This window comes from Pithys albifrons, chromosome 3 (genome assembly GCF_047495875.1).
Source record: "Pithys albifrons albifrons isolate INPA30051 chromosome 3, PitAlb_v1, whole genome shotgun sequence".
NCBI lineage: Eukaryota > Metazoa > Chordata > Aves > Passeriformes > Thamnophilidae > Pithys > Pithys albifrons.
In genome coordinates, this window is record NC_092460.1 from 29,945,345 (window position 1) to 29,960,767 (window position 15,423).

At 40.1% G+C, this 15,423-nt stretch overlaps 1 protein-coding gene across 7 annotated transcripts in view; it reads right to left on the reverse strand.

Moving 5' to 3' along the window:
- The window catches only part of BICD1 (BICD cargo adaptor 1), a 179,161-nt gene that overhangs the window by 128,542 nt on the left and 35,196 nt on the right, over positions 1-15,423 (reverse strand). The gene's annotated exons all lie outside the window — the stretch shown is intronic.

Sequence of the window (15,423 nt, forward strand, 5' to 3'; positions counted from 1 at the left end):
ATCCTGCTATGGTACCACACCTTAACATGCAAATTATTATGGGAACAACAGCAAAGAAATTCACTGTCCTGTTGACCTCCCCAACATCACCCTTTCTTTGTTGGTTTTCTACAGATCACTTCCAACCTACCTTATCCTTTTGCATAACTCAGACATCTTGCAAGGCCTGCAAGGACTGCCTTGAGCATCCCAGCCATCACCATGCCCAGGACAATCAGCAATGCTGGGACATCCCAATGGCTGCAGCTGCCACAAAAATAACTGGGCAATCACACTGGTATGGACAGCACCGTGGGAGGAGGCACAAGGGAGGATCTCCTGAGACACTGAAGTTCTCAGGAGGGCTGAGTCAGCTGCATCACTACCTCATGAAGATCCAGGAATGGACATAATGAAACATGATGTCAGCAGCACTCTGAGAAAATAATCTGTCATATCAACCTAATGCAGCCTGAATCTTTAATAGGATATTGATTTCGCTAATGTTCCTCCACGCTGCTATCTGGAAGCAAAATACCTCTTTGTTATACAGTAAACTACACTCGGGGTCATGCAGTACAATCGCCACTATCATTGTGCAGGGGGAGGTTGTTTTGTCATTTTGTTGGAGAATTTTTTTTTTTAAGTAGCAAAAGATACTTAAAAGTTTCACATTCAAAGGTAGTCAGTAACATTATTTGCCCTAGGAAAGAGGAAAACTGGCCATGCCTAATTCCAGTCATTTTGTCTTACATCATTTAAGGAGAAGACGCATCAACATGGCAAGCATGTCCTAAGAAAGGGGGCAAGAAAGGCTGGCAGAGCTGCAGGAGTTACAGAACAAGGTGCTGCAGCACTAAACAAACATCTCAGTGCTCAGTTTGAGGGTTAATGTGATCAGAATTTGTTCTTTTTATTCACCTCTTCTCGCTATACAAGTTAAACACTTTTTTCCATCAAATGGCTAAAACTGTATGTCCACTATATTTAAGTTTCAGGATTGCCTGCTTTAAATATGCTGAACATTGACCACTTGCCACTGATTTTGGGAGAGCTGTATTATTTCTGTTACCACGCTGTGTACACAGGAAACTCAGAACTCCCTGCAGAGATTAGGGAAACTCTGGTGTCAAAAGATTTTGCTACTAGATTCCTTCACCAAACCCCAAACTTCTTCCTATCCTTTTCTCCCCAATCCTCTGTAGGACAAGGACAAACTCTGGTCCCATCCCTTCCCTTCCTCAAATCACAACCAGCTCTCATTTGTCATCTCACAGCCTTCTTGTATCCTCATGATTAAAGAAAGCCATGTTTCCAATAAGGAAAAGAGAGGCTAACAAACATAATTTTTTTGGGTGCACCCCTACCAGGTGTCTAAAGACCTGTCTTTTGTCTAGGTCTTAAAATTACAACATTTGTGGTTCTTCATCATCTTTGCCTTTTACGCTGTAACTACAGGCAGACAAACTCATTATTCACCAAGTTTTCTGCTTAATCTTATACACTTCATTGTGACGTATTTGGAACTATTCCCTTCTTCCTCCCCTACATCTGAAATATGTTACCCCTCTCACTGACTTCCTCTGCAAATGGCAGACACCACAACAGGTTTGGAAAGCCAACACAATGACAAGAGCTATAATGACACACCTTGGGTCTCTTCACCCCTTTTTTTTGAAATCCAGACCTGGTCCTTGAGCAGGAGGATCCCACTTAAAGTGGGGCAATTACTTCCTTAAGTGCTGAGAAAATCTTCATCTGGCAGACAGCTGTGATAACACCTATCAGTGAATAAATTATGGCATGCTTCTCAAAAAAAAATGTTACAACTCTTGTTAGAATATACAGGATGACTCATAATCCTGACAAATGATATCCCCATCTGTCAGATTCACAAAGCCAGGAAACTTTATATAGAAATCATGCAACTTTCCTTCAGATAAAATCCACCTGCCAAATCTGTATCTTTTCTAAAATAGTAAACTGCCTTGTTCTGTGGCTCAGAACACTATTTTTGGATGATGCCTCACTAAAAATAAGGATTACTTTGTTTTGTTTGCATTTTATCTGGCTGCAAACTGGTAAAATCCTGGGCGGGGGGGGGGGGGGGAATAAATCATTAGTTGTCAGTAAAGGGAGTTCTGCCTGATGGCCAAAATGAAGGATGCAGTGGGTTAAACACATCTCACCTCTGAGGGAACTTACCTGTGCAAATGTTATTCTACTAGTAATTATATGTACATAAAACAACTATGGCAATTCAAAAGTTGTCTTATTTTCTTCAGAAATATTCATGCAGAAAAGTAATTTTTAAGTTTAACAGTCAAGTGCAGTCAGGGTTTAACATGTATTCTGCTACCACAGGGAAGTTTTTTGTTGTTTTGGGTTTTTTCTTTTTTTTTCCCTGGGGTTGTGAGTTGTTTTTTGTTTGTTTTTTTTTTTAAAGTTGGTAAATGCTCTGAAGCAAATAAAGCATTGAGGACGTCAAATCTTCACTGATCCCAGGAGTTTCTGCTGTAGAAGTAATAATATTGATACTTCCACTTTAGAAAACGCATTTTTTAAAAAAATATCAATTTAGCTGTTTAAATGCAATCTTATTAGCTACATTACTACTGAACTGAAGATGCAATAGGGAAGATTCATATGAAAAAGGTTTATATTCCAAGCATAAGATCTGCAATCTTAAGTATGACAACCACAGATTTTTTTTGTGATGTTTAGAAAAACACTTCATTTTATTAAACCATTTTATCCCTTGCTTTTATAGTGCAATTATTTTTCTCAGACAAAAAAAAATTCAAAAAAACATACCAGTATTTGCAAAGTAGCATCTCTGCTTCCAATACCTGAGGTCATCTAAAGTGGTTTAGTGCTTTGATTTGCGTTGGGGGTTTTTTTCAGCCTGTGCAGGAGATACCACCAGTGAATGCTCAGACACACTACCTTTCAATTTTAGTTAGGTCATTCAGATTTGGTCCTGCTTTGTATCACAACTCAAGTGTTTCAAAGAGTCTGTTTCTTTTTCACTGAAGTGAGCACAGGAAAAGAAGAATAATTGGAATATTTTGTACCAAGGATTGTCTGGGTCATCACAGAGACAGAACACCTACAGGGAAATGAAGTCACTTACCATAAAACAAGAACCTTTTTTCAAGAAGATTCTCTAAACAGTTCCTATCCTTCATGATTTATGAAGCTGAGTCACAGTGTTTCTATAGAAAATAGAAGGGATCAGGTAGCTCCTAACCCACAGTCCTTAGATTTATTTTTTTTCTCTTTTACATGCAACCAGTAGATTAAGTAATTATTTTTTTTCAATCACAGTTTGCAGCGAAAGCAAAAAGCAAAACCTGAAAACATTTCTAGTAGTTTCACAGAACAACGGAAAAGGCAAAAAAGACCTTGTATAGGCAGAAATGGCAGTGGTGTAATTCAATCAAGATGTACTTTGCAGCACAAGTAATGAGTTTCAGGGCACCTTGCAGTATTAAAGGAACTGATTGCTTTATGCAGAGGGAAGGGTCTTCCTCCCATTCCAGCTCAGCAATGTAAAACAGCTTCACAGACCTTTGCCATGGGTAGAGTTGATAAAAGAAATTGAATTAGCCATGCTAGCTCAATTAAATATACATAAAATTAGACTAGGAGAATTAGTGAAAAACCACTACAAAGCTGATTATATGTTAAGCATTAGCTGCTAAGAACATTAATGTTATGAATTACTGTAATAATTATTTTAAATCTGAACAATTAATATTTTGTTCTGTGGGTCCCCATTATTAGATATCACCTTTAATTAAATGTTGTCAGAATCTGAGCATTACTTTAAAAGTTTTGTCTTTTGAAGAAATACATATTATTTTGAATTCTTTTCCTTTAAAGAATAAAAAATAGGCTGTCTCAGAATTAGGATTTTAAGTTATCCATTTTGCACATACATACCCTGTATGTAGGTTAGTTTCCAGTACCTTAAACTGTTAAGGACCACAAACACCAATTCCCATGTGCCATATGAAGAGAAAGACCCACTCACATGAACAAATTTTAACCAAGTATTTGGTGGAAGACTATATGCTTTTCAACACTGTACTGGAAAACACTTTGCTATAAATACCCATTAGATCACCATTCCTAACTATCTGCTGGCAATATTTGCATTACCTAAAGCTGCGTCTCACATTGCTAAGTGGGTGTTAACTCAGAACAGGCTTTTTTTAACCACTATAAGGTTCAGCAAATCACACATTTTTTTAAGCTAATCAGTGAGCTTACATCACCCACTACCCATCCTCAGACAAGCCTCTGTGTTTCTCAGCCACTTCCCTCCTTTGGCCAAGAGGGAGATGCAGAGTTTACACTCCCCATCCCATCCACAGCTGATATTCATGCTGGGAGCTGAGAGCTTACCCCAGGCAGTGGGGAAGGCTGACCTATTTTGTATTAAGTGAATGGCTGTCTTTTCCTATCTTTCCTGGTACCAGCCTTATTCTTCTGTTCTGCCCTGAAAACACCAAAAATAGAAATCATTTAAAGGAGTCAAGCTCTTTAAATGGCTGCTGGGTCACATTCTCAATGAAAGAGCATGAAAGATTTCTAAAGATGCTTTCCTGAGGCTTCTGAGACCTGTGGCAATACAGACACAACAAAGTACTTGCAGCCTGACCTACAAATCACTTATTTTAAAACTCCTATTGTAAAACTGCTGCAACATCTCCTACTATTAATAATAACTTATGTTTTGTGACCAACATTTTAACCTAAGAGCTATTCTTTGCTAATGCAAACTAATCAGTTAGCAAACAGTTTCACATAACTTTATAAAACTCTATTTGGCATTTTATAACGATTTTTTTTTTTAAAAAAGGCAATTTTGATTGAATAAATGCTACTTTTGTGCAAAGATTAAGTGCATGTGCCTTCCACAGGCAGGCCATGGTGCACAGCTTGACAAATAAGCCAAGCACAACCTGTTTCCATGAACAGCCTTTCCTGGTCCTATTCCTCCTCCCCACCCCTTTCACAGTCCCATCAGCAGTAGGATTCATGCAGCTGTGCTGATTACCAGATCAGGGATCCAAAAATGCCAACCCATTATGCAACTCAAACAACTCCCAGACAAAGCAGCATTTAATTCGCTTTCCAAATGAACCTGTTTACTCTTTGATGAGCTTGCTGTAGGTCAAACAAGCTTGATCTAGAGCCCTGCCTTCATTATCTAGAGCAAAGCTCTCACCTGCTTCTTTCAAGGCAGCAGGTCTAAAAGGTTGAAGAGAGGATTTATTGGTCATTACTAACATAAACCACAAAGACTACAGAATATTAGCATAACTCACAGGTATTTGTCCACACAGACATTTGTTTTCTGTTTGCAGTGGGGTAAGAAAGGCTGTCCAAGCCAGGCAAAAGCCCCCTTTTGCTCTCCAACAGCCAGGACCAGCTGAGCCCAAAGGAATCTGCTCATAAGGAGGCAGAGCACACCCCAAGATGTCCCCAGAACACACACCAGCTTGTGCATCTGGGACTTTACGAGCCATAAATACCATTTTCCTATATAACAGCCTTCAGTAGGTGTTTCTGAACCTTATTCTGTCATTTTGTGAAACTGTATAATACAGAGTGCCATGTGACAAGCACCACAGCCTAACTGCATCGGGTAGCAAAGCATTTCTTTCCTATGCATTGAGCCTGCAGCCTACCAGCCATGCTCACTGCTGCTAACTCCTCTGCTGGAGAACACAGGCAACACTCATTCCCTCAGTGCCTCCCACCTGGCAGTCTCAAACACACACCTCAATCACATCCCTGCTACTACAGCTCTTTTCCAGCCTGAAGAATCATACCATAGTTCATCAGTCCACTTTCAGAACTCATTCTGGGCCTTTAATGACCCTGGTTGCTCTTGTCCAGATTCACTCCACTTAGACTGTGTCACTTTAGCAATGGTAGACACAGCAAAGAAAGCTCAGAATTGCACACAGTATTCAAGACATGGGGGCACCCCTGCCTCTCATAGGGCCACTCTCAAGTTTTCTGTTGGTTCTCTATTCCTTCCCTAACAGCTCTTATTCAGGGATTGAGTGAGGGGTTTTGACCACTGCTGAGAGGTTGTTTTTGTAAGAATGTCTTTTACAGTCTGAAGACATTATTTCTAAAGGGAAACTGGCAGCTCAAATCAATACATTGATTTTCATGTGCCCTTCTATTGCCCAGCTGCTCAAACTCATAAAGCCTCTCTGCAATTTTTCAGTGAGGTCTCAGTCTGACTACCCTGAATACTTAAGGATCATCAACAACTTGGTTACTTCACTATTCACTGTCTTGTCCGAGTTATTCATCAATATATCGAGCTGCACAGTCTCCAGCAGAGATTTCTGCACTAGTTTACTGATGGTTTTATTTTCATCATGAGATTTGCCCATTTTAGTGCATGATTCCCACATTTTGTAGTTTTTTCATCCATTATTAATTAATTTGAAGATTGGCCTTTCTGTTCCTTTGCAGTGTTATTTTGTTGTTTTGGGGTTTTTTTAATGAAGTGTGTTTGGGTGTTTTGTCAAATACCTATGGAAAATCCCAGCACATCACCTCACTCGACAGTCATGTTTGTTCACATGTTCACCATCTGTTTCAAACTCCAATAAATAAACGAGGCAACCCTTGTTTTTGCAAAAGCCACACTGACTATTCTGCTATGCATCATGGTCATCCAAAGGTGAATTCTGTTATTAAAAGTAAACTCAATTTATCTCCCTGATATGGGTGATGGGCTTTTGGGGCCTCACTGGAAACTGCCTCCTCCTTGCCCTTTACCACCCTTTCAGTCTTCTGGTGCAAAATCATATTAAAGTGATCAGTTATATATCACAAGTAGTTTTTATGTTCTTCAAGGCACACTATGTCATAGTGATGATACATTCTCATTTATTTCAGTGATGTTGTTCCTCCAGTCACCTTTTCCACAGGCACCAAGACAAATCCTTTGGTACCTGCCTCCCTCATTGAGGTATTGAGGTATTTAAATCTGCAACATTCTGCACTGGGACAGCAAAAGTGAAAAATTATGTGATTTCACTAATGAGACTGACTTCTCTCAATGCTTTTGGAAAAAAGAACAAATACACACATCACACAATACCCACCCCTGACTCCCAGTGGTCTACTGGCCCTGGTGGGAGGTCAGGGGTGGGTGAGGGAGGGAGGGGAATCGGTTAACAGTAGTCCTACTTCCAATGTATTTGCAAAAAAAACCCCAACAACTTGTGTTTCCCACCATCTCTTCAATGCCCAACAAGTCAGTCACCAGGCAGTCTATACAGACCCTGGTTTTACTATATCCCTCTTGACTTAATATTTCCTCTTACTTCAAAACGCCTGGAAAGGTATTTTCAGTGCAGTGGGACATGCTACAAAGAGAAGGACTCATAATTACACATTTCCTCACCACCAAGTTACCACCCTCCTGCTATTAAACTATGGCCGCTACTTCAAGGGTACAAATGCCATCCCTCAGCCCTGACATGCTCCTCAATGAGCTTCTCTGCCTCATTTCCTCTTTCTTCAGCAACACCAATGCCAACATTCCTCACATAAAAGCAAACCTCCCCGGCACCAGCAGTGCCAGGGAGCCCCTCTAATCCCCTGCTTGCCTTCATCAGATCAGCCACCCTTGACTTAGAAGAGCTTTGACTCTGAGAGCCCTGAGCGATTCCCAGAGCTGAAGATAAACCACATTTTGGAAAGTCAGAGCAGGAAATTGAGAAGCAGAAATATGAAAGAGATTAAACACCCCTACTTTTGCCTGGCAGCAGATACTCCTTAATCCCCAGTGACACCCTACACTAAATCTTTCATTAAAATTCCATCATTATGAACAACATAAAGCCACTCTAAAAGTCCATAGCAATGTATCTTCTGCTTGTGATTCAGAGTAGCAATGTACAGAAAAGGTTAAGGTGCTATAAGAGAAGCCACAGCCCCTCCACTGGAATCAGAATTCAGAGGAATAAGCATGGGAGTAGAGTTCACTCCACTACCAACACAATTCTTTCTCCATCATTAAAGATGTCAGCTTTGTATAAGTAATTTTGGGGTTCAGGAGGGAAGTCCATGTATTAAGAGTAGAAAGTTAATGTAAAGGAAGCTTTGAAAACAGTTTGGACATTAACAAAGAACTAAATTATTCATATTACTGAGTGCAGAAAGAGGTGCTGACACAGGTAATTGCTTGGATAAGAAGCTTTCCAGTCTGCACTAGCTACACTGAACTTGTGCTTTTAGATAGATGCAAGAGGTCCTACCCTTTAACAGATGTTACAGAAGTGATTATTCATCTACTTTACATCTAAGTTGCTTAAAATTAATTTAACTCCTCCAAGACTCATGTCCCGATAAAAACAGCAGCTTGCCAGTTGTTAGAGAGTCCTTTAGTTCATCTCTGATATTCAATAACAGCCCTCCAGGTATCAGCAGATACGTGCATGCTGAAGGAGAACTTTCCTTATTGATTTATCCCAGACCTCTGATCCAATAAGCCATTTATCACTGCCATACAGACAGTGACAAATAAATTTAACATGATGTATTAAACACAAGGGCTATAAAAGGGTTGAACCTCATTTTCCAAGGGGCCTCTGTTCAACCTATTAAAATGTGGAAGCATGACCTGCACCTGTGAAACACCAATACTCCAATTGCACCTTTGCTTTCACACAGGCAGAAGTCGCAGACACAGGACCAGAAATTAATTACTTATTTTTTAGACCAAATGGATCAAAGTGTCTTAGTAAGGTGCTTCCAATGTTGACCTGAACCCATTTTTTTCTGAGGTATATGGGGAGTTTTGCAGATTTCTGCAATACATTTTTGAAAGCCTAGGAATGGACCTATAGACAAATTTTGAACTTCACGAGCTACATTTATTTGCAAGAGAGATGTAAACCACTGATATTTAAAAACATTTCTTATCATCTCTACGAAGAACAAACAAAAACAAAAAGAAGGAAAAAAAACACACAAAAACCAGAAAAAGGACTACAATTTACTCTCTGCCCAGACTTTATTAAATACTTGTATGCAAAAATAAATTTCAGGATCTAGGAAAAAACAATTTTAAAAAGTCCCTATTGAGACCCGTCCTGGGGTTCCCCAATTGACTACATGTCTAAGCACAATGTATATTATCCACTTCATTGACAGACATCATAAAAAGTGTAGCACAAGCCAAAATAAAATCTACTGAAAACTTCCTAGATACACTGACACAATTTTCTTATTACATGAATGTACTTGAACAAATTCACATATTCTTTAGAAAAAGAGTTACATGGATGTTTAGTCAACATGAACAATTCAATGCCACATGAAGGCACTCTATAATACAGAGCACAGCACAGCTCCTGGTTTTGTCAGACCAGTACAAAACATTGCCAGATGACACAAATATTTTCCTTGTTCACAGGTAGCACAACTCACACTACTCCTACTATAGCATGACTGGGTGATCAGAGATGTGAGTTAAATTAAACACAAGACTGACTGCAGCCTGCTTGAAGTTAATGCTTTGGTTTCAGATTTGTTTAAGGGTTGAGTCTTGAAAAGCTTCTTTACTTTTCATCACTTATTCTTTTACTCTAACAAGAGCTATCACATTTCCTTTCTTGCCTCACTTCTTATAGCCTTACTAATATTACTTTGAAAACCCCACTGGAAGTTATAAGTCCTTTTCTGCAGAAATCCAAATAATACTGTTTTTTTCTTTCAAGTCCAACAACACTGCTGTAGATAGGATGTTGAGTGAAGCTGGAAACATAAGCATTAGTCTTTGGGGAATTATTCAGTTTTAAGACTGCTTGTGAAGTTTAGTTTCACTGTAGCAATTTGTTTGCAACACTTCGTGAAAATTGAAGCAATTCTGTAAATCTGTATTCAGCTTATTGCAATTCTTCAGTAATGAAACCATGCACCAATAGACTGCCTGACCTGCTGTGAACCAACACTTTAGCAAGGTGCCCTGCCTGGAGTTGGGGTAAAACAACTCCACTTGCCAAGCTATCCAGTGGTGAAGGGAGCTGACAAGTCAGGCTGGTTTCAGCATTTTTTCAACACCAAAAGCAGCATGACAGCCTCTTCCACAAAGTTAAACATTCCGAGGAAGAACAAAGTACCTGACAAAGAAACCAACAAGTAATACTACTGATAACTCATCTAAGGCCACTGAGCTGACACAGCTGGACCAGACATATGTGACTGACAGTCAATCACTTCATAGCATAAAAGACTCCTTTTAAGGGTGGGGTCTTCAAATATAGTCCTTAGAGTGGATGGAATTCCTTCATTGGATGGGGACACCCTTCAAGGTTACTCCAGGAGGCTAACTTTGAACTCACCCATGAGTGAGTAACATCAATCTCTACTTAATTGGTTTTGCTAGCCTTAAAGTAATTGCTTCAATATTCCTTCAAAAACAGTACACTGTAATACTAGCAGTTACAGCTGGCTATAGTGTGTAGTAAATAATTCTGATCAATCAAAATAATTTATTTCTAGAAATATATTTGGGTTGCCATTCTTAATCCTACAGGACAAAGTTGTATAAAGGCTGTATAAAGGTTCAATTACACCTGTATAACCCTATAACCTCAGGCATAAACCACTAAGTCTGGGGCTAGGAATGAATCCAGACACACCCAGACTCCTCTAAGAGAAGGCATTTAGAAAGAAAAGGGGTCCTTTCTGTACCTCATGACTCAACGGGAGGGTCTCCCTGATAAAATCTGTCTGAAGCTTCCATTCTGCCTACGACACAAACATCCACCAAACAAGCATTAGTGTTTACCACAGACACTTGCATTGAATGTAAACCATTACACCTTGAGCATTCTGCACCAAGCCCTTCACCACTGACACAGAATTACCTGATTCTAGTTTAATTCAAAAAAATATTTGCAAGACAACAGTGAAGATGAAGCAGAAAAAAAATATACCATGGAAGGGTTTGTTTGGCTTATAACACAGACAGTAGTTCATTTGGAAAAGTAATCACACAACTAAAAGTATATTGGATAGGCCAAACCACAAGATAAAGCTTTAATTATTGTCTTAAATATTTATGGCCCTTAGTGTGCCCTAAAGGTCAGTTCACAATAATCCAAACATGCACATCTTGGATGGATTAGTCACACCAGTATGCTTCTGATTTAACATATAATTAGATTCTCCCTCTTAGTTCCTTATAATGTTTTCTGTCTTTCAGTTTAAAATACCAGTGTACATTAAACCCTAAAATCCAAACTCTCAAATATTGCTATTCCTGTTTACAGAGCAAACTAAATCCCAGTGTGCTACCACTCCCTAAGGCTTCTACCTTTCTTTTTTCTGATGGGCAGGTGTTACACACTCCAGTTCAGCAAAGCAACCTCACTTATCCAAGAGGAGCCAAGTGTAGATCAGACAGAACAGGCAACCCAAAACCTGTTTCAACAGTTTATTTTATAGCCACAACAACAACAGATCACTGGTTGCAAAGTATAAAAGCAATAATGGAAGAAGGAGGCATAACTGATAGCTTTTAAAAGGTTCAACATCTCAAGACATTTGGAGGAGAGAGTTGGGAGCAAGCTTGGTAAGTTTTATTAATTGTTGCTAGCTGGACCACCATAACACAAAAGCTCTCTCTATGGTAGATGCTATTTTAAAATAATAAGGTACAAAACATCCCATGTTTCATTATAAATTATCAAAAGATAGATCTGACAGACAGGGAGAATAAGGCAACAACAATACTTCATCAAAGAAGGATCATTAAATCTTCATGTGTAGACCAAAGATAAAGTTTTCTGACCACTTGGGCCCACGATTCTCCTTAATGCATATTGGAATACCAAATCTGAAACATGCTGAGTCTTGTCCAAAGGAGCAGCTAAGAGCAAACTGCTATCTTGCAAGAGCTGATGTTTGACCATGGATAGAAGAAAATTAGAGTGGAAACCTTGAACACATTTTGAAGAGGCAATCCAGGGGGATTGCCAAGAAATAGTTCCAAAAGGCAAAGGTTTCCCTGACAACCAGCATTCTGAAGGATGCATTTTCTAAAATACATTCATAGACTGAGCTATATCATCCCTTCTCTCTCTCCTTTCAGTGAGGTTTGTGGGCTGAGCACAAAAGCACTAAAACCAGTCAGCAACGAAGAAACCCCTCTACAGTCAGCAAGCATCACAGGAGACCCTCAGGACTTTCAAACTGCTGAATTTAGCTCAAGTGGCTCAGCAGAGCATATTTCAGCACCTCAGAGATTGCTAAGGAGCAGACTGAACTGAAGAGGGCTATAAGAGTGGCTGTGCAATTCAAACCACTCTCCAGCATCTCCCCTGCAGCACCAGGCTCACCTCATGTACCATATACACAAAGAAACCTCAGTTCAGGATCAGTTCATGCAATGGAAATACATGGAAGTTTCCAGAAGATGCAGGTATCACGCTTCCTGAGGGATTTTGAGGGCTGGTGTGTTCTCTGTTTTCTTCCCTTGCAGATTCACTATTATCAGCAGGCAGAGGGTTCATGCTGCAGCCCTAAGACAAGACTTGGAGGCAGAGGACCAAGCACTTAATCTCCCACAGCCTTTTGCACCGAATCTAGCAATTCTAAACAACTACAAGAAGATTTAAAATTACACTGTTACACAAGACTGGACTCAAATTTTCAGTTCAACCTCCAGATATTAAGATGTGGTTTTCTTTTTTCCAAAATTCTTATCACAAAGTTCCTGCAGCAACCAGGTGTTACTTCCAAATAACTCTGATTCTCACCTCCAGGTCAGGCTGAGAGATACACAGGTAATAACAATGGCAGGCAGAAACTATTACCTATTCCCCCTAACCAGATATGCAGTAAAACATGTTAGAGGGTGACAAGGATCCAAAATATCTAATATCAGACGCTTTTGTAAAGAATATAAATTAGAAGCGATGATGAGACATTAATTTCTGCTATTGTTTAAAAGTCTTCTAAAGCACCACACAGTAAGGAAGCCCTTATTAGAATGGATGATGTTGGAAAATTATCCAGCACTTTGGAAGCATCAAAGCTACTGAACAGCACACAACAGAAAACCTGAGCTAATTCAGATGGTTTCTCTCTACCGTCAGTTCAAGGCACTCATCTTTTTTGTCCCTCTGTGGATCTGTCTCATTAGGTCTCTTGACCTCTATAATTTGGTAATGAGCAGCATATGCCACCCACCCTGCACTAATATTCCTTTTTCTTCATCAAAGTGAAAACTAGAAAGTAAGAAGCTCTGCCTCTTCAGGTGGATTTTTTGCTAAACAGATTAGTGCAGAAACCCAGGCTAGGAAGCAGCAGACAGCCTTTGCTCACAGCAACCCTCCTCCAGGCTAATGGGAGGGTCTGCCCCCATCTCTCTTGGGATTTGGGAATTAACCAATTTGAACAGACACTCCATCGTGTCTCACTGCCTCCACAAAAACAGACAGGTTCATTACAACTGCAGCAACTGCTTTGATGCATACTGGGATTTTACTGTTATCCTTTGTGACCAAACATTCACTGGCATAACTTTCTGGCATAGATTTAAAGTGTTGACAGGTCAAACAGGGGCTGACCTTTAAATAACAGAGCCCTTAAGGTATCTACAGTACCCACTCTGTTGCTGCCCACAACTATTTGCCCAACTGATTTCCTGGCTTTATGTTCACGGGCTCAGGTTTAAGAAGCAGAGTAACATTTTGCCACTAAAATAAAGGTAAGGACTGAATTCAAAAGTAATAAAAACCTCTTCACATCACTCAAGAATAAATATTTTCCATACTATCCATAATTTTAAACAAACAGATTCTTTTCTCACCTGTTTATCATAAGTCACATCCTAGTACCTACTATATAATAACTAATTTCAAGTTCCATAAGGCTTTTCTATTCCTACTTACATGGATAAAGACACTTAAAATAGTGAAGAGTAAATCACATATTTTGAGAAACATACATTAAAAATCTCATTTATTCATTCCCAAAATGACAGGTATGAAGTAAACCTTACACATGAATTGATGTAAGGCCTTGGGAGCTTCAGCAGTCCTCTGATTCCTCAGGGCACCTGCCTTATTGGTATTCCAACAATGCTGCATTGTCTGAAGAGGGAAATACTAACATTTCAAGATAACGGCAGATAATAATGTTGACATTTTGGTGTGGTAAACAAGTTTCAGCCAGACAATGTGGTTTGCATACATTAATCATCTTCCTTTAAACATTCCACTCAGCAGATTGATTCCAAATGGCTTGAACAACTTGGATACAAGAATACTTTGTGTTAACACTGGAAGCGCGGAGGTTATTGCTAATTCTCCTTTTCCTAAGCCAGTCTGTAAAAGAAACAGGAGGCACACGCTTCATGGAACAAGCTGTTGCCATGAGACAGAAGCTGCCTCATTTCTCCCTGTAATCCTGTGACCAGCTCAACTGGCATCACAGGACTAGAGTAACTGCACTATCCCAGACTGAAAACTTGGATCTGGTTTGCAATGTTACAGTTGTCCCTTTCTCTGCAGAAACAAGTAAAGTTTTGCTGAATTTGTGGGAAGCAAAGAGTTATCACTTGGCTCTCCAGTGCCAGCAGAAAGGTGCCACCACTTTGGTTAGTTCTAAGTGCTTGCTGAGGGTAGGGCTCCTCCCCAGAAACATCTAAGCAAGAGAGATAGAGGTGGCTGGAATCAAACAGAAAGCATTTTCAGGAAATCAGCTGTGTGGATGATGAACCAACAGAACCAGGCAGGGCTAGTTAATGAGGCAGGAAATACAGAAATAGAAAACCTAGAGACAGGGTAGGTTGCCATGATTTCTCTTCCCTTCTTCCATTTCTGTAGCCCCATCCAGATACACTCAGGCGTCAGCACAACCATCTGCAGCTTTCTTAAAAAAGTTTAAGCAGATTTGTTCCCATCTCTCATGCATTCAGGCATTCCTCCTGATTTATCCCTCCAGTATCATTCACACAGCCACAGGCAGAAATGGGTATGCTTCCACAGAGAGGGGAGTGAGCAAAGTGGAGAGGAGCCTGTAGCTGTGCCCCTCTGGCCCATCTCTTTACCACTAACAGCATTGCTTTGGTGCTTCAGAGCTAGGTCTTAATCCAGCTCAGAGAAAACACATTTGTGAGCAGCACCTGTGAAAACAGACCTTTGTGCAGACACTCCCTGAAAGCACAGCCATGCAAACTGTTGACCCAAACTGCTGGGAGAAGCAACAACTTCTTAGAGGACCACAGAGGAAGCAGGACCTCTGAACTGAGAGGTGTCACCAGGATAAAAGCAATGCAGAACTTTGGAGCCTGGGAAATAACACACCATACCCAGGTGTGACTCTGGAGCAAGCACTGCAAGGTGTGCACCACCACTCCCAGGGAGAGGAACCACCTCCCTCCAATGC